This window comes from Aotus nancymaae, unplaced genomic scaffold (genome assembly GCF_030222135.1).
Source record: "Aotus nancymaae isolate 86718 unplaced genomic scaffold, 86718_ANA_hifiasm-v0.15.2.pri h1tg000108l, whole genome shotgun sequence".
NCBI classification, from domain to species: Eukaryota; Metazoa; Chordata; class Mammalia; order Primates; family Aotidae; genus Aotus; species Aotus nancymaae.
The window spans coordinates 10,040,441-10,063,525 of NW_026988523.1; the positions used below are offsets into that span (position 1 = coordinate 10,040,441).

The following is a 23,085-nucleotide window of genomic DNA, read 5'->3' on the forward strand; positions in this document are numbered from 1 at the left end:
CTTCTCAATCCTTTGCTCACATCATGCATGCTAGCGTCCCACTGGCCAAAATAAGTCACACTGGTGAATCTGCAATAAATGAAATGGAAATGTTCTATGGTAAAGGACATGGATGTAGGAAGGGGTTAAGAGTTAGGGTTGTTAATGCAATCTACTATGAGTACTTAAAAAATGCAAGACATGTTGCCAGTACTCTCCAGAGAGTTGTAGAATGAGCAGAAATATTTTTGGCTTATCAATGTTGGATTCCTCCAGACTACAGTGGAATATTCTTTTCTATTACCAGCCCTCACCCTCCAATCAGTCAAATCCAGGAAACTTATTCACTATCAGCTATCAGAGAAGGCAGGATACCCAGGATACTATACTGGTGAAGAACACAGGCTTGTGGTCAGACAGATGGGGATCTGAGACCCTGATCTATTATAGACTCACTATATAGTTATAATCTTGGATAAGGTGTTTAAGTCTTAGTTTTCTTATCTCACATGGTGATCCAGGCCTATGGCTTTAAACACTATCCATGTCATTACCCTAAACAGATTCACCTAAGCTGTGAGAAAAGCAGGATTTAGAAAATCCAGAGAGTGTGTGTGTACATATGCTTCTGTGTATATTTCAGCAGCCAATAAAATACATCAACAATTAGTTACGTTAATCAAGAGCTCTAGATTGACAAGGAAACTGCTGCTTTCAGGATATCATGAAAGCAAACTGTCTTCCTTAATGTCTGACTTCAAGCTCTTTAATTGGCAGAGAAGAAAGCAAAGTGGTAGATTCAAGAGGGCAAGAGATGACATAGAAGCTGATCTTTGCTTGCATTCTTGATCTTCCATGTACTAAACACATGCCTTAGGGCAATTTGGGACAACTCTCTGCTTCAGTATTTCTTAGAAGTAGAGAGAGAGAGAGAGAGAAAGAGAGAAAGAGAGAAAGAGAGAGAGAGAGAGAGAGAGAGTGTGTGTGTGTGTACATGCCGGTGTACATTTACCAACGGCCAATAAAATACATCAACAATTATTTATGTAAATCAGGAGCCCTAGATTGACAAGAAACTATGTCAATATGTTGATGACGTTAAAATTTATATCTCTAATGAGAACCTCTTCTCTCAACTTCATATTTGCACATTTCCCACTTCATATCTATACCTGGATAACTCGCTAGTATCTAAAAGTGAATATATCTAGGATAGAGCTCCTAATCTTTTCCCTTAAATCTGCTCCTCCATCCTATTACTGATCTTGTTAACTGGCACCTCCACTCTTCCACTGGATTAGACCCACAGCCTTATTATCATCCTTGTCTTATACCCTATATCCAATCTGCCAGGAAATCCTTTTGACTCTACCTTTAAAATTTATCCTAAAACCAGCCACTTCTTACCAAGTCTACTGCTAGGACCCTGGACCAAGCCACAGTCATCTCTTATGAAGATAATTGCATTCATTTCATTATCCATATGATGGCCTCCTTGCCATTCTCCAGAGCTTTGTACAGCATGCTTTAGTCAAGTCACTAGCCAGAGTGAGTCAGATCATGTCTTCTTTCTCCTCAAATTCTCCAATGTCTTCCATCTCACCCACCCACCATAGAAGCAGCTTCTTTGTGGTAGCATCCAAGGCCTTTATGACATTGCCTCCCTGAACTGTTCTCTCTTCTCTTTCCACTGTATCCATATGATGGCCTCCTTGCCGTTCTCCAGAGCTTTGCACTTTGAACTTTCTCTCTCTGTGATGCTCTTTCCTCAAATACTCAGATGGCCCATTCCTTTGGCTCCTCTAGGTCTTTACTCAAGGTTCGCTTTCTCCCTGAGGTTTTCCAACCACCCTGTCCTCCTTCTCTGCCATAGTTTTTCCCTTATACCTTATCATCTAACATGCTGACCATTTCACATACTTATTTTGTTTATTAGCTTTCACAACTGCCAAGTTATAAAATCCAGATAAAGTGGAATGTTGTCCATGATACACATTGTTGCATTATCCAGGCCTAGAATATTACCAGGCACATAGTAGTTGCTCAATGGATATTTGTTGAATGAATAAATGAAAGGGAATAGAAATATTGTAAGATTAAATGAGATAATACCTGTAAAAATTTAGCATAGTGTCTGATGCATAGTAAGTGTTCAAAAAATGATAGCTCAAAATACACAGCAAGTAAAATCTAAAGCCCTGGTATTCTGAGTCTTAGCTCTGACTCTATACACTATGATTTTACTAATTTTCTCTGATATATCTTTTCACTAGGGCTTAAATTAGCTCTCTTCCCCAGCACCTGTGTATTAGTCCATTTTCACCCTGAGACTGGGTAATTTATAAAGGCAAGAGGTTTAATTGATTCACAGTTCAGTATGGCTGGGGAGGCCTTAGGAGACTTACAATTATAGCAGAAAGTGAGGGGGAAACAAGGCGCCATCTTCAAAGGTGGCAACAAAGGTAATGAACACAGGAGGAACTACCAACCACTTATAAAACCATCAGTTTTCATGAGAATTCACTCACTATTATGAGAACGGCATGGGGGAAACCACTCCGCCCCCCATGATCCAATTACCTCCAGCTGTTCTCTCCCTTGACACGTGGGCATTATGGGGATTATAACCCAAAATGAGATTTGGGTGGGGGCACAAAGCCTAAGCTTATCCACCTGGCACAGAAGATGCCGACTGTATTTTCATTCAAAGGGAAAGTAAATAAAACTGAATTTGCAGATGATTGGTCAAGTTGTTCCCTCTGATGCTGATCAGGTTCTAAAGGGAGCTGCTGCTTTGGGGAGTATGTGAATTTGTGAGATTACACTGGGCTGACACAGAGTCAGCACCAGCATTTAAAACCCAGTGGGTACCACAGACATTAAAATGTTAGTTTGGTATATTAACAGTCTGCCTTACAAGTTCTCTCTCTCTCTCCAGTCTTTAGGTGTCCTCAGGAAACTCTATTTCCTATGAGAGTGAAGTTCTATTTATATTTTTGCTATCCCAAGAACAATAATAACAACCACCACAGAAACAATTTTCTATAGAGAACATTTTTCTTAAACTCACAAAGTAGGCAAGCATGATTCATTCTCCCAATAGGAGAGAGGGAAATGGGTGTTTCTGGAGTTGTTTGGATTCCAGCTTAATTCTCTGCCACTTAACTTACCAAAAGAAAAAGGGCGATTCATCTATGAATGACATCTCTCCTCTCAATGACGCAGAAAGAAACAACAGAGATGCCTCCAACGCTATTTCCCCAAATCTGAATTCTTATAAAGGCAACAATTTGGGGCATGCTTTCATTTCTTACTCAGCCTCTACCCCTGACTTGTCTAGGCCATGGCATACATTCAACACACTATGCATTTCTAGACCATCTATTATGTGCTTTGCACTGGGCCTCGGGCTACAGTCCAGACCTGATCAATAAATAATAACATGTAACAAACCAATAAATGTTTCAAGGTGATGTATGATTAAATGTCCAGTAATGTCATGTGGACAATGTGCTATTACAGTTTATTAGCTATAGGCCCTATAGAAAAAAATCACCAAGGAAGGCTTCATGGAAGAGGCAGTACTTGAGTTAGAGGCTTAAGAATAAAAGGATTTAAATAGATAAAGAATTTAAGAAAGGGAATCTGCAAAAACACATACTTAGAAGTGAGCAAGGCTTGTGAGTTTAAGGCCCAAATTTTCCATGCATTTTATACAAAAATATATCACTGATAAAGGGCCAAACTTAAAATCTAGGTACTACACTACGAATAGCTCAAATGTAAAGGTTATTGGTAGTAAAAAAAAAGAAAATAAAAAGTTATAAAAGATAGTTGGGCCAACACACTTTTTGAAAAGATACAAAACAAAACTATTTTTTTCCAAGTTGAAGGTTCCTCCTGGGTTTTCAAATCACTATTTTCTGATGTTTTATTCCTACTCTGATGGCACCTTGTCATTACAGGTTCGTTCTCAACAAGGGAGCCAACAGCTTTCCTTCCTTTACCAGTTGTAATAACCCCAGATCACTGCGACATTTTTTTCCCTAATCTCTGAGGATCATAGGGGCTTCCTGCTTCATCTACTAAAGCCCAAAGCAGATTTACATTACAGCTCTTCCTGAAGGGCCCTGCAGCCAACAACTGCTCATCACATGTGCCCATCCTCAAGGCTAATAACCTCTACTTCCTCCCCTACCACTGTTTGTCCAGAGCAGGGGCAGGGCTCAGGGCTCAGGGCTCAGCCCCCTTAAGCTTCACCATTTATGACAGACTAGAACATGCTTGATCTTTTACAAGGGCTGAGAGATTTACAAACCAAGTTCCTGACATGCTATAATATTAAAAATTTAGAGGATTTCTCAAAGAACTAAAAATAGAATTACCATTTGACCCAGAAAACCCATTACTAGGTATATACCCAAAGGAAGATAAAGCATTCTATCAAAAAGACACCTGCACTGGCATGTTAATTGCAACACTACTCACAATAGCGAAGGCTTGGAATCAACCTAAATGCCCAGCAATTATGGATGGGATAAAGACAATGTGGTATATACACACCATGGAATACTACACAGCCATAAAAAAGAATGAAATTATGTTCTTTGTAACAACATGGATACAGCTGGGGGCCGTTATCCTAAGCAAATTAACATAGAAACAGAAAACCAAAGATTGCATGTTCTCACTTATAAGGGGGAGCTAAATATTGGGTACACACGGACATAAGGATGGAAACAAGTCTGGGTGCAGTGGCTCATGCCTGTAATCCCAGCACTTTGGGAGACCAAGGCAGGGGGATCATCTGAGGTCAGGAGTTCAAGACTAGTCTGGCCAACATGGTGAAACCCCATCTCTACTAAAAACACAAAATTAGCCAGGTATGGTGGCGTGTGCCTGTAATCCTGGCTACTTAGGAGGCTGAGGCAGGAGAATTGCTTGAACCTGGGAGGCAGAGGTTACACAGAGCCGAGATTGTGCCACTGCACTCCAGCCTGGGCAACAGAGTGAGACTCTGCCTCAAAAAAAAAAAAAAAAAATGGAACCAATAGGAGCGGGGAAGAGAGACAAAGGTTGATAAAACCCCAAACCCAGCATCACACTAAATAGTCATGTAACAAACCTACACATCTACCCCTTGAATCTAAAATTTTTTAAAAAATAGGTAACTATCAAAGATGAAAAGAAGAATTATTTTAACAATCCATTTTCTTAGGACTAATGAGTCTTTCACCTGTTATGTGTGGCAGAAAAATATCACTTTTATTTTCTTGAGGACAGAGGAAAGCTAAATTTTTCAGCCTCCCTTGGCAATTAGGTCAGAGGCTATACAACTAAGTTTTGGCCATTGAAAGGCAGATGGAACAGATATGAGCCCCCTTCTATTCCTGGCCTTTAAAAAGATCATGCAAGCATCTTCCAGCTCTTTCTTCTCTTTCTTTGAAACCATGCATCTCAGCTGGCATATCTACAAGATGGCAGAATGTCAGATCCCTGAGTTACTTTCTAAAGGACAGCCACCTAGTTCATGTTAGACTATGACATGGACAATGAATAAACCTTTGTCATGTAAAGCCACAAGTAATTCAGGATTTATTTGTTACTTTAGCATAGTATAATCTATCCTCATCAATACGCTCTGGGGAAAGGATGGGAAATTGTAGGCAGATTATTGTTTTCATTAATAATGGTTATTAAGCAACTTCTCTATGCCAGGCACTATGCTTGACACTAAGCATAATAATATAGATCCTCAGCAACGATATTATGATGTCCTTGGTATTTTACATTCATTTTACAAATGGGAGAAGACCAAAAAAAAGCTTTTCCAAAGTCAAGCAATTTGTGGTAATTTTCCTGATGCCAGAGTTTATGTTATTTCAATGACTTTATATCTTTTTTCTTGTGGTTAAAGATCCCCTCTTCCCATTTTTGGCAAGAAGAGATGACCCCAATTACATTCATTTTTCTTCATTAAAAGCCTGTTATTATTTCTACCAAATTCAGTTTTCTGCATACTGCCTCATTACTTGCCCTAGAGTCATTGAACACAATAGAGACTCCAGCACATTTTGTATTGTTAATCATTATGGAAGCCCAGTGGAGATCGTCCATCACTCTTAGTCCTTGTTCTGAATGTGAGGACCTGTCTACAAATTTATCTGTGATCCAATCGAAATGAAGGTGCTATAGGAAAAGTCACCCAGGTGTGTTTTGGCCTATGCCATCACAATCACTAAAAATGTTAATTATGCCCAAACTAATCTAGATAAAATAAATCTAGTCCACAGTACATATCAAGCACTCTCTATGCACAGGACACTGTACAGGCAAAAGGGTTTGATGGTTTACATTTGAGTTCTGGGTCCTCATGAGCCCCATCAAACATAGCCTCAGGCAAAAAGCATGGTTGGCTTCCAAATCATATACATTTTTCACATCAAAGGGAAAAAAATCATTTAATATTTACTTCTAATAAGATAAAAGAAATTAAGATTTTATTCTGGTAGTGGATAGCATATATTTATATCCAAGTGCTTTAAGGTCTGTAATTTCATTTTATAGTCATAGTAACCCTGTGAAATAGCTAAAATGGTTATAATGATCCCCACTTGCCTATGGTAAAGTCGAGGCACAATGACTCGGCCAAGCTCTCACAGTGGTAGAATTGAGAATGGAGCTATAGTCCCCAAATCCTCATGCTGAGCAATCTGTACGTTCCTTACAAAAGAGCACTTGATATTGGGTATAATTGATAGCATCCCATCCCATCTCATCCACATCATGCAGATCAGTAGACGCAATTCTTCATGAGGAACTAGTAGTACACATAGGACAAGCTTTTAGTATGTTTCAATGTTCTACCTACCTCACCACCTCCTTTTTCAGTCCACTGAATCACATAGAGCTGATTCACTCTGCCTCTTCCCTTGACCTTTTTTTCCATCAGTGAACACATTATTCACACTGAAACTTTGCCATTTTATGTGCTCCCATAAGCTATGTATATAAAACCTACAATATATTGTGTTTCCATTTAAAGTAGAGTATTCTAGTCTCATTTTTTAGGAAGTAAGCTTCAATTTTCTTTAATTAATTACTTCTGGTGATATTTCCTTAGTGAGCCCCTTGAGGACCATGAAAGAAAGGTCCAGGCCAGTTATGAACAAGGTGAACAAAGAGGTCATTTGCCAAATAACTTATTTGGAAACTGTAATATTTGGTGTTGCCAACAGAATCCCAATGGGAAATGTAACTCACCCAAATGGCTCAAGTGGAGAGACCTAGATGGGATTACCTACCAAGGGATGGGCGAGGAAGCTGAGGCGCTCAGAGGCTGGCAAATGATGAAAGTCACTACACTTCTAAGACAGAAAGGCAAAGGACAAGTGTGGGAATTAGTGTCATCACAACCCAGTGAAGGCTATAATCAACAGCAGGTGTAGTGGCTGCCAGAAACACCACTCAAAAGCAGGTGAGAGCAAGAAAGAAATGCCATCATCTCTCTCTTCTCCCAGCCTCTCATTTCTAGCTGATGCCTCCCACTGGCCAAACCCAATCAGGGGCCAGTAGGCAAAGGAATCCAGATGATGGAGTCCACACTGGACAGCCTCCCAAGTACAGAGCAAGGCAGGAGAACAAGCAATGGACCTGAGGCCAGGGTAGATGTCCACGGAGGTTGGCACAAACAAGAAATAACCAGGACATCTGGTTATTCACATGCCATTCTACCTACACCAGTGGGAGATGCTTATCATAATAGTGAAACCCCTTTTCAACATTCCACCATCTGACACACACATAAAATACTGGTGTAAAAATGACTCTGGCCTGAATACACATCAATGTTTTTTAATGTGTTAGTAAATACAGTCGTTAGCTGTTCCAGGAGAGAATTATGCATCATCAACTGACATAAAAGGGAGTGTAATGTCATCTTCAATTGCTGTTAGAAGAAATAGGATGAAATTATGAGCAATTAGGAAAAGAAATATTGTGTTTCTATGGCAGCTCAGGTTTTACTGAAAATCCTGTTGGGCTAGTTATGCGAGCTGAAGCAGCCACATAAACGTTTGAGGCCCACGCCCAGGCAAAGGAAAGAGTTATGACCTGGGAGTATGTTTCCATGGTAAAGCTTCAGGGAATTTAATGCCCCGAAGTAGCTTGAAGCACATCAATGGCACAAGGTCAATGAAGAAACCTGTTCCAAACATGAGGAGTGTTTACAAGCCTTCTATAAATGTGATTTAGAAAACTCTTATCTCAAAGATGCCAATATTTAAGATAACAAATGGCTCCTGAGAAAAACAAGAGCAGGCCCCTCAAGGGACTCTTGTGCTAAGAAAATACAGATCTGGATCTAAGGGAAGGGGAATTTGGGCTGTGGCTTAGTTCTAAACAAACAGTATCTGTCTTCAGAAGAGGATTTTCAATTTGGGGTTGGCCGTATATGATGACTCTGTAATACCAATCAATTAACTTTCTCCTTGAAAAAGGATCACAGCCCTTCTAATACCCATTTCTTCTGAAATTGGGGAAGGCCTGGTATTGACCTCTGAAATATTGGTGAAACACAGCTTGAGCTCTTTGAACTATGAAATCAAATACAATCCACCCTGGCATTCAAGGCCTTAATCTATCTTCTTGAGTTTACCTTCCAGGTTTCCCTACAAACCATGTGAACTTAATCCCCTCTGTCACTTTGATTTTGTTATTTTTTCAATCACTAATCTCTACTATCTCTGCTGATCATAAATCTGTTCAATCTTCAAGACCACCTTCTCTATGGAGCATTTCCTGACTTTTGCAAACATACTAATTCTTTCATTTTGTATACATTCATAGCATTCATTAATGTACATGGTACTTAATTTATTCTACCTTGTATTATAGTCATTTACACTCTTGCTGACTGTTCTCTAAAATATTGAAAATTCCTTGGAGGGAGGGTTCACGCCTCATAATGACTTATGTACTAGGGGCTTGGCCAGAGTGTTGAATTGAATTGATCTGAATCGTATTAGTGAGGATGAAGGAATGAATCAGAGACTCCCCTTAAAGTTCGTGAAAACAGTCTCAAGATGTTTTACCCCACAGAGTCAGAGATAAAATGAATCTTTTCAATATTATCAGAAAAGATGCTTGCAGACAAAAGGTACTCAATACTCCAAACTGCCTTATCAGTCTATGAGACAGTTAACTCCAGGAAGGCATTTTATAAGCCTTCTTAATACTTTCCAAAAGTGCCTTCACTCATACCCACAGTGCACAATTCTTACATGCTGATAATTTCTAAATATAAATTTCTAGATAGCACTTCTCTCTGAAAATCCAGTCCTATATTACAACTTGTCTCCTAAATACATCCATCTTGATGTCCCAAAGGCATCTCAAATTCAACATGATGCATTTGAAATTCCTGACAACCACGTCCCATTTTTCCCTTGCTCTCATCCTCGCAATTCCTCTTCCCTGAAATTTCCTATCTCAGTTAATACATCTTCATCAATTGTGTTGCATCTAGCCGGATGCCATCCTGAACTGTCCTTGCAAGCACCTGGGAGGCTGCAATAAAGCAGCAGACCTGACCCGCGTCCCCATGGATATCTGCCTCCAGCCCCTCCCATCCTTTCCATGAAGGCTTGATACTGTCGTTTGCTCCACTTAATACATTATTTGGTTCCTAGCACTTAAAAATCAAATTCAACTCCTTTAGCATGACACCCAAAGCCCATGATAACCTGGTCCCAATTCCCTTTCCAGACACAATTTCCATGAGTCTTTTTTTTTTTTTTTTTTTTGAGACAGAGTCTTGCTCTGCTCCCCCGGTTGGAGTGCAGTGGCGCCATCTCAGCTCACTGCAACCTCCGCCTCCCAGGTTCAAGCAATTCTCCTTCCTCAGCCTCCTAAGTGGCTGGGATTACAGGCCACCACGCCAGGCTAATTTTCGTATGTTTAGTAGAGACGAGGTTTCATCATGTTGGCCAGGCTGGTCTCAAACCTCTGACGTCGTGATCCACCCGCCTTGGCTTCCCAACGTGCTGGGATTACAGGTATGAGCCACCGTGCCCAGCCCCCATGAGTCATATTCTTACAGTATCTTGCATTCTCTCTATAATATTCTCCCTCTCTTCAACCTTCTCCCCAAAATAAATTCTTACACATTGCAGAGACACAGTTTAAATATAACCTCATCTGCGCTGCCTTTTTCCAATCCACTCTCTCCATGTCTATCAGAGGAAGTTTTAGACACTATCTTCTCTATTTGCGTGGCTTACTCATTCAATCTCATCTTATTTGGAGATAGTGTCTATGTGTCATGGACCACGCTAGGCACAGGAAAAAGAGGGATGACTAACAGACTTGTTCACTGGATGCACCTTTGTAATATAATAACATTTAACACATGTCTATCTCCCCCAATCCCTCCCATCACTGATTAAGGTCAATAAGGTAAGTTTATGTCTTGGTTGTTCCTAGATCCTCAGCAGCGATTTACTGTGGTCTAGTCATTTCTTTGTGCCCTTGCCCTATGGTACCTAAAACTTACTTAGGTATTCAATGGATGTGCAACAAGTAATCACTCATCAAAGCAAGTGGCTGGTTCACTGTATAATTTATTCCCTAACTCCTGAGACAGAAGATAACTTGGCTTCACACAGATTATCTCTTCCTTGCATCTATTAGCAGGACAACTCTACTCTATTGTCTTCCTGGTACCAAGCAGAGAAAACTGGTTGAGATAAAATTCACTTAGATGCTCTGCCTCTAGGATAATGCCCCACTTTCCTCATTTCTTCATGAGAATGGGGCTTAGCCCCCTAACCTGAATCTCAGTAAGAGGAGGAAGGAGGCAAAGGAAGCAAAACTGAAAAAAATATGCCAGAGATTACAGGTTGCAGAAAATGAGAAAAACACAGGAGCCTCAATGTTCTAGAGGCTAGCTCCATGAATCAATGGATTAGGAACTCAACTTAGAATCAAAACGCCTGTATTCAAGCTCTAATTTTCTATTCTCTAATTGGATTACCTTAGTCAAGTCACCTAAATTTCCTGCGTCTCTGTTTTCTTCATATGTAAAATAGGCATAATGAGGCCGGGTGCGGTGGCTCACACCTGTAATCCCAGCACTTTGGGAGGCCAAGGCAGGTGGATCACGAGGTCAGGAGTTTAAGACCAGCCTGGACAACATGGTGAAACCCCATCTCTATTAAAATTTAGCAGGGCGTGGTGGCACATGCCTGTAATCCCAGCTACTCAGGATGCTGAGGCAGGGGAATTGCTTGAACTCAGGAAGCAGAGGTTGCCGTGAGCCCAGATCATGCCATTGCACTCCAGCCTGGGTGGCAGAGCAAGACTCTGTCTCAAAAAAATAAATATATAGGCATAATGAAAGCTATCTTATAGTATTATTACACGGATCAAATTAGATATTGAATATGAAGTATAGTGTGATGACTAAAAAATGGGCTTTGGAGTCTGCTAACTATGAGCATGCTTAATTGTATGAACTTAGGCTAAAACTCATGGTTATAGTTTGCTGTAAAATGGGCATTATAAGGAAATGATTTATGATATAAAATAATGTATGAAAGCATTGAGCACAGTACTTGATACAAAACAGGCACACAACAAATGGTAATTATTTGATAATGATTCATAAAATATAAAATTCCATACCACTGCAAGGAGTATATCCTTGGGACTGATGGAGAAATAGGTATCAGCACCAGTGCTCTGCTCATAGAGTAAACCATTATCGAAGAAAAATATAATCATATCCAGAAAACGAAGCTAAAAGCCTGTCATTAAAACTCAGAAGTAGTTGATAAGTGTTTCATGAAGAAAGTATTTATAGAAGGCAGGATTAAAGAATGGATGGAGGGCCGGGCGCGGTGGCTCACGCCTGTAATCCCAGCACTTTGGGAGGCCGAGGCGGGTGGATCACGAGGTCAAGAGATCGAGACCATCCTGGTCAACACGGTGAAACCCCGTGTCTACTAAAAAAAAATACAAAAAATTTGCTGGGTATGGTGGCGTGTGCCTGTAATCCCAGCTACTCAGGAGGCTGAGGCAGGAGAATCGCCTGAACCCAGGAGGCGGAGGTTGTGGTGAGCCGAGATCGCCCCATTGCACTCCAGCCTGGGTAATGAGAGTGAAACTCCGTCTAAAAAAAAAAAAAAAAAAAGGAATGGATGGACTAGGAAACAGAAAGGGCCAAGCTGTTACGAAAAGTCCGAACAAGTAACCTGGGGTGATCCAGGTGATGAAGTCAGAGAACAAACAACTCCAGGTTTACATGCAGGTAAGGCTACTGCTAAACCAGGAGCAAGCCCTTAAAAGAGTTAAGTTGAGCTCCTGGGAGAAGGACATCCAGGCAGGAGGAACAACAGGAACAAAGCTGCTGTGGCATCAAAGCATCACAGCACTGAGCATGGACCAAGGGAAGATGAATAATCACTTTCCCCAGGGGTGAACCTGAGTTAGACGTTTCTCTGGCCTATCGTAATCAGAAGTAAAGTACAGGGAGACTGCAAGCCAGGATCTGATCTTTCAGTTCTTCTTGAGAACAAAGCAAAGGAAGAACTGAAAGCATCTATGAGCTTTTACCACCAAACCTCATCACAGAACAGAGGTCTTAGAAGGACAGGATGCACCGCCTCTCTCTGCTGTTGGTAAAAACAAGGCAAGTCACAGAGCAAATTCCGGCACATGGCAGGGCCTCAGAGTGCAGATGGGCCACGTGTGCACCAGTGCTAGATATTGCTGTCAGCCAAAGCTACCTGCAGAGGCCTACATTTGCTGATTCACCATCTCAGGTGCTCAGCACACACATCCTCGGGGTAACCAAGCTCCTGTCAGCAGATGTGCTCTGTGCTCAGTGCAATTCTGCTCAACACCTTGCTCAAAAAGGAAGGCTGACACCTTGACACACGGGAGGTGAAGGGAAAAAGAAGCTGGAGGAAAACATCCCGAGCCTGCCAGCCAGTAAGCCCCAGAAAGCTCTCCGGAAAAGTCTGAGCTGGGATGGGAAAGAGATGTGGAGCATCGTTCCTTTTCTGGCTCCAAGTGCTCAACAACTTTTTCCATATCCCCGTGGCCTCCACCCGAGAAAAAGCATCCCTGGTAGCCATCACGCAAAAAGCCCCAATGCTGCGGAAGAAACCTGATTCCTACCCATTAAGTCTTGGGCCTAATGAATTTCCCATTGGTCTTACTTCAACTCGGGCATAAAACCCAGGGCTCCCTGTAATACAGTCACTTCTTAAAATATCCTTATAAATCACGGCCAGCATATTCATTAATTACAGCCCAGCCACGAATCTGGCTGTTAGTTCTGGGTGGCAAATTCATTTATTCCCACATTAAATGCTTTATTTCCATGGAGCTATTTCAGTCTCCGTCCATTACTTAGCCTACCCACCATTAAACCCCATCAGCCATGTCATCCAAGCTATTCTTTAAAAGGAGATCCCCCCTACCACATTAGTTTAGATTTTTAGATAAAATACCCAAGTTATTCTAAAACTTTGTAGTAAACGGGACAACTAAATAATATCAGGTAAACATTTATTGAGTTTTACTATGTCCCAAATGCTATTATAAAGTACTTTGAATATATTAGCCCATTTAATCCACAAAACAATTCTATAAAACAAATACTATTATTATTATTTTCCTAATTTTATAAACTGAGGATTAGAAAGATTAAGTAACTGGCTTAAAGTTAAGTAGGTAGGGTTATCACTGAAATTTCTAACTCCAAAGCTCAGAGTTTTATTGGCAGAGTTATAGTGAGGAATTCCAAAATTATAATTGCATACCTTATTTAGCTCTAACATGAAGATATGCATTGAAAAACAAATACAGAATTTTGGAATTAAAGAGACCTTTAAAATGATTTAATTCAATTTCCATATTTAGCAGATGAGCCCAGGTCCCCTCGGGCTGAGGCAACGTGCCCAGGGTCACGAAATTCGTCGAGGCAGAGCCAAGCCTCGGACCCAGGCCTCCTCACTTCTAGCCACATGCTCTCTCTGCTGGGGTCTGCTGCTGTCCAAATGCTCTATTACACTGGAATCTGTTTTCCCCTGGGTACAGATGAGAGAAGAAGGATCTGTAGAGTGGTGTTAAGTGAATTGAATGTTCCTGCTGCAAATGAAAATGAGAGGCTAATTGGATTCCATAATCACTCTCTCCGATTAAAGTCACCCTCCCTCCCCCGCCAACTTCTGCACCTCTGACGTCCCTCAGTGGTGACCTGCAGCATCAGTTGCTTAGTCTAAATTTGTCTCCTCACACATCTGTTCTGATCACAAAACCCGATTTACTTCATCCTCTGAGTGCCAGCGACGATGGCAGCCCGCATGGGGGTGGGGCCTGAGATCATGCTTGTTCTAACAGCCGAAGGCTGCAGGCTCTTACTGTTTGAGGGCCAAGTTGTGGCTCCGCAGAGGGCACAAACTCAAAATCTCACAGAGGCCAGGCATGGACTGAAATTAGGAAGTCAGGAGGTATCAGTAGGAACCAGTATCTGGAGAAAAGGCACAGCCACGTGATGAATCACAGGGACCGCAGGCTCCCAAAGCAGCAGCTGCTCCTCACCTCCAGCCGGTGGTTTTTGTGGATTCTCTCTCTGAAAAAATAAAATCCACAAGGGTGGGGACTTCATCTCGTTCCCCGCTGCATTTCCAATGCATGAAGGGGACCTGGGGCATAGTGGGCACTCGATGCATATTTCCTCGATGACTGAACCTTCCGCTTTGTAAACTCTACAATGCATTCTGTGCTCAGTGTCCAGGCAGGTACAGCCCCTGACCTGTATGATAGGAGAGCAGTATATCCGATTGCTCTAGAATCAGGGGAACGATGTAGGGAGGTTAATTTCAACCACAGGACATGTCAGGCCATACTGAGAGCCACATTCAAGAAAAAGGGAGTGGTGGAGGGTGGTGCATGCTCCTCACCTTTATCACCAGCAACAGCGCTGCCAGCAGGCACCCTGCAAGCTTAGCAAGTGCCATGCAGTGGCAGAAAGAGTTCTGGGTGGGCAGATCTGACTTCAGGCACTGAGAAGTCATGAGACTTAAAGCGGATCTGGCCTCTCTCTGACCCAGGTTCCTTCTCTTTAAAAGGAAGGGATTGGACCCACTGCCTTTTAGTTCTTTTCAGCTTTAATAGGCTTTGACACATGTTTTGTGACAGGAACACTCCCAGGACTCTCCAGTCATTAATAAAGAATGAAACAGCCACCCACCTTGCCCAGCTGCTGTCTAAGAGACCACGAAGCTCAGCAGGCAAGTGAAAGCATAAAAATCTGGAGCTCCAAAGTCTAATGCTGCTCTGGATGTTATTCCCATAGCTTGATTTCCCCAGCTTTAAGATCAGAGTAGCAATAGCAATCTAGACCCATCGAGGCGTCGCAAAAAGATTTAAATGCATATGCGCGTCTGAAGTGACAGATTTTATATGTGGGTATGCATATAAACCTAGCCCAGCTAATTGTCACTTGTGGATTTAATTCCTCATCCACCCATTCACACTTGTACTTTTCTTATCCCATCCTCACCTACACAGGCACTATTTACAGTACATGGTGCCCTAAGGAAGAGACCCAGTTCTGTCCTCTTCTCTTATTCTATTCCACATGCAGTTTCTATACACATGTGTGTGCGTGCGCGCCTGCAGGTGTGACTGTAAGTCACTTTGTAAAATGTCAAGTGTAATCTAGCCGCTCATTAATAACACCTAGCTCTGCATTTCTGGGTAAATAACTAATTGCCACTTTTCTTGTGTCATCTCCTCCTGCCTGTGTTGTCACTTTGGTACTTCAAGGGATCAAAACGTGGAAACTTTCAGTTCTTTAAAAATGTTATCTTCAAAGGAAAAATTCCGCGACTGACTTGAATTGACATAATTGGCTCCATATCATTATTTTTCCCTACACACGTTTTAAATTTAAAAATGCAATTTGTTTTTGTTTTTTATTTCTGGCATCACACATAATAATTGGTTATAATTGGGAATAAATTGCTTCTAGGAATGACTAAAGCATCCAATTGTGTTAAAAAGAAATGTGCCATTAACGTCAAGGCACCCAAGAGAAACTTACTTATTTGCATTAAGTCCAGAAACCAGGGCTGAGATCCATTTGCAATGGGGCTACAAGGAGGGAAGATGAAACATAGGCCGGGAATCTCAAGGCTCAGGTTCTAGGACTCATGCCGCATGAGACCTGGCTAAAATGAAATCCAGTGTCTAGGTTTTTATTTTCTCTATTAAAAAGTAGGCTAAACCAGAAGCCCTATCAATGGAAGTAACTTACGACACAGAAAACTCCAGAAATATTTGAATGAGCCCAGAACACCTGCTGCCTGGAAAGCAGGAATATGATAGCCATAGGTGTTGAAACAGATGCACGGTGGATCAACACACGAGTGAAATTGTTTACCGTGATGCCTACTTCAGGAGGAAAACATTCTGGGAGTTGAACCTGAGGCTATCGGGCCTAAGACTGGGGACATACAAGAGGAGATGGGGCTGAGAGACGGACAACCCAGGCACCCACAGGTGATGTTGTGAGTGAAATATCATTATTTCCTCCTGTGCCTCTGTGCTCCATAAATCCCTAGCTAATAAGGTGCCTATGACAGAGGTGCTCTTTAATAACTACTAGGGTGTAATAATTGATGGCATAGCCAGCTGGTTGCTGTGATCAGATATAAATTAAATCATCTTTATTGTTTCATGTTTCCTCCAACTCCCAGCCCCCCGCCCAGTCCAACTCCCTTTTCAGCCTCTCTTAACCAATCCTGAGAGAAGAACTTTTCTGCATCACTTATCAAATGACAAGAGCTGGAGGGAGAGAGAGAGGGAAGATGATGAGAAACAAGTCCTAAATGATCCTTGGTTCCTTGGGCCAAAGATCAGTCTTTTTAAAAAAAAAAAAAAAAAAAAAAAAAAAAGCTGGATAATTACTTCATTCCCATACTTTGCTGCACCACAGCTCTACCAATGGATAAGCATTTTTCATTTAAGAAGCATAGTTTGAGGGCTTCTGTACCGGACAAGATACGGGACGACTAGGACAAGTCATTCTTCTTGAGGTCATTCCCTCACGAAGTTCACAGTCAGGGCGGAGGTGGGGAAGGCAGACAGACACACATAGACTTGGATGAGGGGTAACAGTTGCCTCTGTGGAGATATTAATGGAGAACAAATGGGGGTGAGATAAATGCAATCCCGGTGGGCAGATCTGAAGCAAATGGAATAAAAGTAAGAAGCACCCTAAATCCCTTTCACTTTTGAAGAAAAGGACAGTGTCAGAGAAGAACTGAATGAGCCGATTAGGATAAAACAAGGCAGACAAGGCCTGTTCTTCAATCCTTCCTCTGCCTCTCTCTCTCTCTCTGCCCTAAGACAAAGGGTCCAGGTAGCAATTAAGTGCCTTAAGGCAACGAAACCATCCTGGCTGGTCTGCCCCAGCTGCCCCAAGTCCTTCCCTGGTGAACACCCGTTTTTCACTCAGTCCCACGCCAAATAATTCCCGAGTGCGTGCTAGGTGCCAGGCAATTGACCTGGAGCTCAGGACGAAAACATTAGCAAGTCTGAAACCCTGCCTTTGAGGATGCAACCTAATTAGAAAACAGCCACATGAACATCCTGAGGGAGGGATGTGATTAAGGCTGGACGCTGGCACCAAACTGCCTGGATTCATGATCCTGGCTCTGCCACTTACTAGCTGGATGATCTTGAGCAAGTTACTCTTCCTCTGTGCCTCAGTTGCTCATCTGTATGAGGATAGCAGTAGTACCTACCTTGCAGGGCGATTGGGAACAGTAAACAGGGAACAAGGAACTAAGTGCTGTTAGGACTAACCAAGCAGTGTTATTAATGATATTAACATATTAACACTACAGGACTAGTACTTAAACTAGAAACCATGTGCATTGCAGGCACAGAGGAAGGAGCACTTTGGTTTGGTGGTAAGTAGGCTTCTCAGAGGAGGTGGTATTTAAATTCACCAACAAGGAAGTCTTCGCATTCTTTGTCCATAGGCGCCTACCCAGGGGCCAGGCACATGCCACAATTGGGATACGATAGAGAAAACATACTAACAAAGAGGAGAGTTTAGACTAAGGGTGATTCAGGGATGGCTTATGTAAGCAGGAGATATGTTTCTGAGCAGTTAACATGTGGCAAAATCTGACCTGAAGGCACCAGAAAAGCTTGCTACCTAAATAAATGTGGGCAAGCCAGTCTCCTACCTGCAGTCTTTGTACCTCCAGTGGCCGCATAAGAATGTGTCTCGGACCTGGAACCCTTCCTTACCAGGAGATAAAGAACTCGCACAGCCTGTGCAAGCTTTATTACCTTGTATGAGAATAGCTTTCACTGTTTCAAGCTCAATATATGCTTCTTTGTTCTGCTTATGCATGTAAGTCAATGCCCCTCAGGCATGCCCCCAGCTTTCAATATTTCAGAGTACACATGGGAGGGGTTCATGTCCTTCTATTAAGACATGAGAGGACTGTGCATGACCCAGTTGCCCTGCTTAGGCTGCTAGGGGGACCACTAGCCATGGGGGACCAAAACATACTATTGGAGCTGATCTTATTCTTTCTCTTCTCCGTGTGATTAAAGCATCATTCCCTTCATGCTTGACTGTATTATGTTTCCTTGGTGACTACAATACCGAGAGGCAGCGGGTGAAAGTATTTGAACTTCTACTCCTGGTGGACAACATTGTAATGATCTTTGCTACCTTCCATGTGTTAACAGTTGGAATCCTGACCTAGCACTGGTAACGTACACGGTGTTCTGCTCAACAAGAAGCCTTCTTAATCTTGCCTAGAGTGAATTACTACATAGAAATCCATCTTTATTTGTACATACACCTTTTAACTATTTATCTTTAATTGTGCAGACTTGTGGCTATCTGGTGGACTTTGACCTTGGGCAAGTTACTAAACATCTCAATGTTTCTTTCTTTTTAATATATATATCTGTAATATGGGGATAATAACAGTGTCTTCTTAAGGTAGTTGAGATTTTAAGGAGTCTATTCTCATAAAATATTTGTCAAAATGACAAAATAAGTATTCAATAACTGATGGCTACTATATTAACACGATGACGGTGATGGTGGTAATGAGGATAGTGATGGTGAGAATATGGATACACCAGGCCATAAATGGGTCACAGAACGCCATTTTACTCATTTTAGCTCTTTCAAGGGTTTTACATCTCTAATAGCTATAATCTTTCCATTCAGTTTAATATTCTCTGAAGGCTGGCAGTGCCTCTTTTCAAAGAAATGCAGATTGGACCCATTGTTGATTATGTTAAAACCCACATGGGTAAAAATTTGAGGGAGAAACAGACATGCCTGTTCACTCTGAATCCTTAAAATGTCTGGCTCTGGCTCCCTACTCATGAACCGTGGCGTGGCAGACAAGGGCAAACAGCAAAGTGACCTGGATGTGATCAGGTGGGACCATAAATCATGGTGAGGGCTGAAATTGAATCAAACTGGGGCACCTGTGCACACTATTTCAAAATGCAGGCAACGTGGAAAACACAGTCCTGCAAAATAAAACAAGTTGCTGGCCACTGGGCAACAATTTATTCCTCCCTTCCCCTAGGGCTTGGGCTGCTTCCTGGCTCCCAAGAGCAATTCAGAGGCTCATGCTAACATTTCACTATAGATCTTACAATGTATAGACATTTTCCTACCCACCCCCACCAACAAGGAAAGGCAGTGAATTCCTGTGCAGAAAGGTAATTTAGGGAAAGCAGGTAAAGCTGAGCTGGGAGGCGAGTGGGCAGCAGAGACCAGGGTTGACTCTGAATAGGTGGCTGCCTAATATTTGGTAAAAATTTTCGGGGTTCCAGGACTCTGATAATCGTCCCTAATGCTTCTATACATTGTGTCACAAAGCAGAACCACACCCCACAAGAGATCACCTCTAGACATGTTAAGGTAAGCAAATTTATCAGTTCCTAGCTGAGAACCAGGACTTATGGTTCATGGGGCAGAAAGGGAGACAGGTTCACTGAACTGCACTGAGCAGCTGGAAGTCAGAAGTGCTGGAAGAGATGCACAGCAGGAACAGGGGAGTAGGCAGGCACAGCAGAGGGCAACAGGGTTACTGGGAACATTTACCTATTCCTAGTTTAAGTACAGCTGGCCCTGGCCCAGGCCCCACAGAAGGCAGGGGATTAGAAGAGAAGGGGGCAGGAAGGAGAAGGGTGAGGAGAGACAAGCAGACTTCCAAGCTGGAATCTGTCCAGAGATTTTCTGTCCACTCTTCCCCTCCCCCATTAAACATATGCGAATGGCAACAGTAATAAACTCAGATAATGACAGAGTCAGCATTTAAGCTCACCACAGAATGTACAAATTACAGAGGAGGTTGTTATAGATGCAAAGGCTGGATGCTTTATTGCTGGGTGAGAGGGTATTCTGAATTGCAGGTGCCAACTGGATATCTCAGGCCAAGCAGGGAGTCTGATAAGAGGCTTCCTACAAGAAAAATAAGTCTAAAGCCAAGCTGTGCTGCTGATGAGCATGAAATCTGTCCGGAGAATGTTCAGAGGGTCTTGGTATCCAGCAGGACAAAGCAGCTGGGACTCCCCCTTTATGACACCCACTTACTCACATCACTGTAGCTTCACAGGTCCTCTTGCTGTTCCTGGAAGCTGCCAGGCACACTATTCCTCTGCACTGGATGTTTTCTCTGCCTGCATCTTTCTTCCTCTAGACAGGCATGTGTTCACTCTTCCACCTTCTTCGGGTCTTTGCCCAAAGGTCCCTTTCTCAGTGAGGCTTACACTAACTACCCAGTTTATAATTAAACTTCTCCATGCCTCCTTACACTTGTTCTTGTTTCTTGTCAGTAGTATTTATCTTCTTCTAACAAACTATGTAATTTACACTTTGCTGTATACATTACTTATTAGGCTTAATGTTTGTTATCTCTCTCTCTTTACTAGAATATAAACTCCATGAGAATAGGGAAATTTTATCTTTTGTGTTTGTCCTCCACAAACACATCCAAAGTATCCCAAGTGCCTAGAATAGAGCTTAGTACATAATATTAGTAGGTATCTATTAATGCAATGTTTGCTGAGCACATGATTAAAAGCAGCCTCCTTAGAAAAAGAACCTTCCTCTCAATAGAGGTAACTAAAGCTTCCAAGATGATTGTAACATCTTGGACTCTCTCCTTTCACAAAGTTATAGTTTGTTATTGACTCAGGACTGAATACCTTTATGAATTAGTGCAACATATATGGTTGTGAAGTATATCATCTCCCAAATAAAAGGAACCAGAGAAGGCCAGGGGCCTGGGGCAAATACACATTGGTTTGATTTCTCCTGTACTTACATAAAGACGTACTTAGAAAGTCATTATGGATTATGACTTTTAGAACTTGGAATGAGCTTGCATCCCATCCAATTATCTTATTTGACAAATAAGACATGAAGAGATTAAATGGCTTGCCCAGGCTTACACATCCAATTACTGGGAGCAGCAAAATCAAACCCTATTTCTGTTAATTCACTGTCCCGTATGTACCTTTTTCCCCATGTTGTCTCCTGTGCAGTTGTCCCACACCGGTTTTATATCTAGGTGTCTCATGCAGCACTTTCTGAGCACTTACTTTCTAAGAGCTGTGTCAGGAATCCATTTTTAACAGCACCAGGAGAAATCTCTATTTCAGTACCTCTCCATAATGGACAGCAGCCAATCCAGCTTACTCTAGCCAGTCTATGCTTTACCGAACATTTTATTCCTTTCATTTCTATTTACAGGATTGGCCCGTACCATCCTTTGCCTTCAAAAGTAAGCCTTTTAAGAGGGTTTGATGATCTATGATCATTTATCGGTAAGTTGCATATCTAGTAGTCTAGACAGGTTTTGCAGTTTGTGGATATTATAGTAGAAATGCCCAAACTGAGAGCTACTAATTCTTGGGAAGCTAATAAACATGTTCCTATTAAATAAACATATATATATCTTAAATAAGTGTAAAAGACTTTCCTTTAGTGCCTATTAAAAAAGTGCATTGCAAATTTCCAACAAAGATGTGTAGTATGCATTATTTCTCAATCTCAATTGACCATGAAGTCTCAATTGCAGCATCTCATAGATCTGATGACAACATATTTGGGAAATATTTCTCTATGAGGCCAAAGTATCTAAGGGCAGGAGAAAACGACTTATGGGCAGCATTGGAGAAGCAAAGCAGAAGATAAGATAAATACAAAACACACTGGCAGGCTTCGGAGTCAAAGAATAGTGGAGGTGAGGCAATGGCAGAGTCAAATATAAGGATAAAAATTGACCAGATCTTTCAAAAGAAGAGATCCCTCTCCTAGATCCAGAAAGTGGAACTTCCCCATAAGATGCCCAGCCACTTATTAGCAGGGCTCAAGCCTCTGAAATTCTAAATACAAATCACCAGGGAGCTGAAATCCACCCCTAAGCCTCTGGTTTTAGCAACTTACTTCTTTCCAGAAGAATTGCCTTGCCTACTGAAATGACTCTTGCCCAGAGCTGAAAGAGTTTGAATAAAACGCATTTAGCTACTATCTGAAGATCTTAAGTCATTGAGCTAAATGCAAAAGCCTTTTGTTAAAAATCACACTCAACTAGATATTGAGGTTTATTACACACTTTCTCCAATTTTCCTTCCTCCTTTATGTAATCTCAGCTGGGCTGATTTGCCTGCATTTTTTCCAGTGGAATCTTCTTATTACTCCCAAGACACAACAGAGAATCACCAACCCTGTGCAGAGAGGCACATGGCTGCATCTGGATTAGAAAAAGGGGGCTATTTATATTTAAATCAAAGGCATATTTTAGCATAACACTTGCAGGATTTCTGCAGAGAGAATGAAAGAAGAGAGAATGCAGTTTCTTTTTCATTCTTCTTTACTGTATTATTTGCCCCATAGTATGCTTGTCACATGGCCTTGAAGCACTGTGATCTTCTAATGAGAGGCCCTGTTGGCACAAAGGAGAAGAAATTCAGCTGCACTGGGGGTTTCAGAGAATGTCTTAGACAGCTAGTCCAGCCCTCACTCCTGCGTGTTTG

At 41.8% G+C, this 23,085-nt stretch overlaps 1 long non-coding RNA gene across 1 annotated transcript in view; it reads right to left on the bottom strand.

Annotated features, from left to right (window-relative positions):
* The window catches only part of LOC135272294 (uncharacterized), a 217,925-nt gene extending 197,178 nt beyond the window's left edge, over positions 1 to 20,747 (bottom strand). The window contains exon 1 of the long non-coding RNA XR_010340406.1: positions 20,643 to 20,747. This is a non-coding gene — a long non-coding RNA (uncharacterized LOC135272294). The remainder of the gene's footprint in view (positions 1 to 20,642) is intronic.
* Positions 20,748 to 23,085: the final 2,338 nt, after the last annotated feature.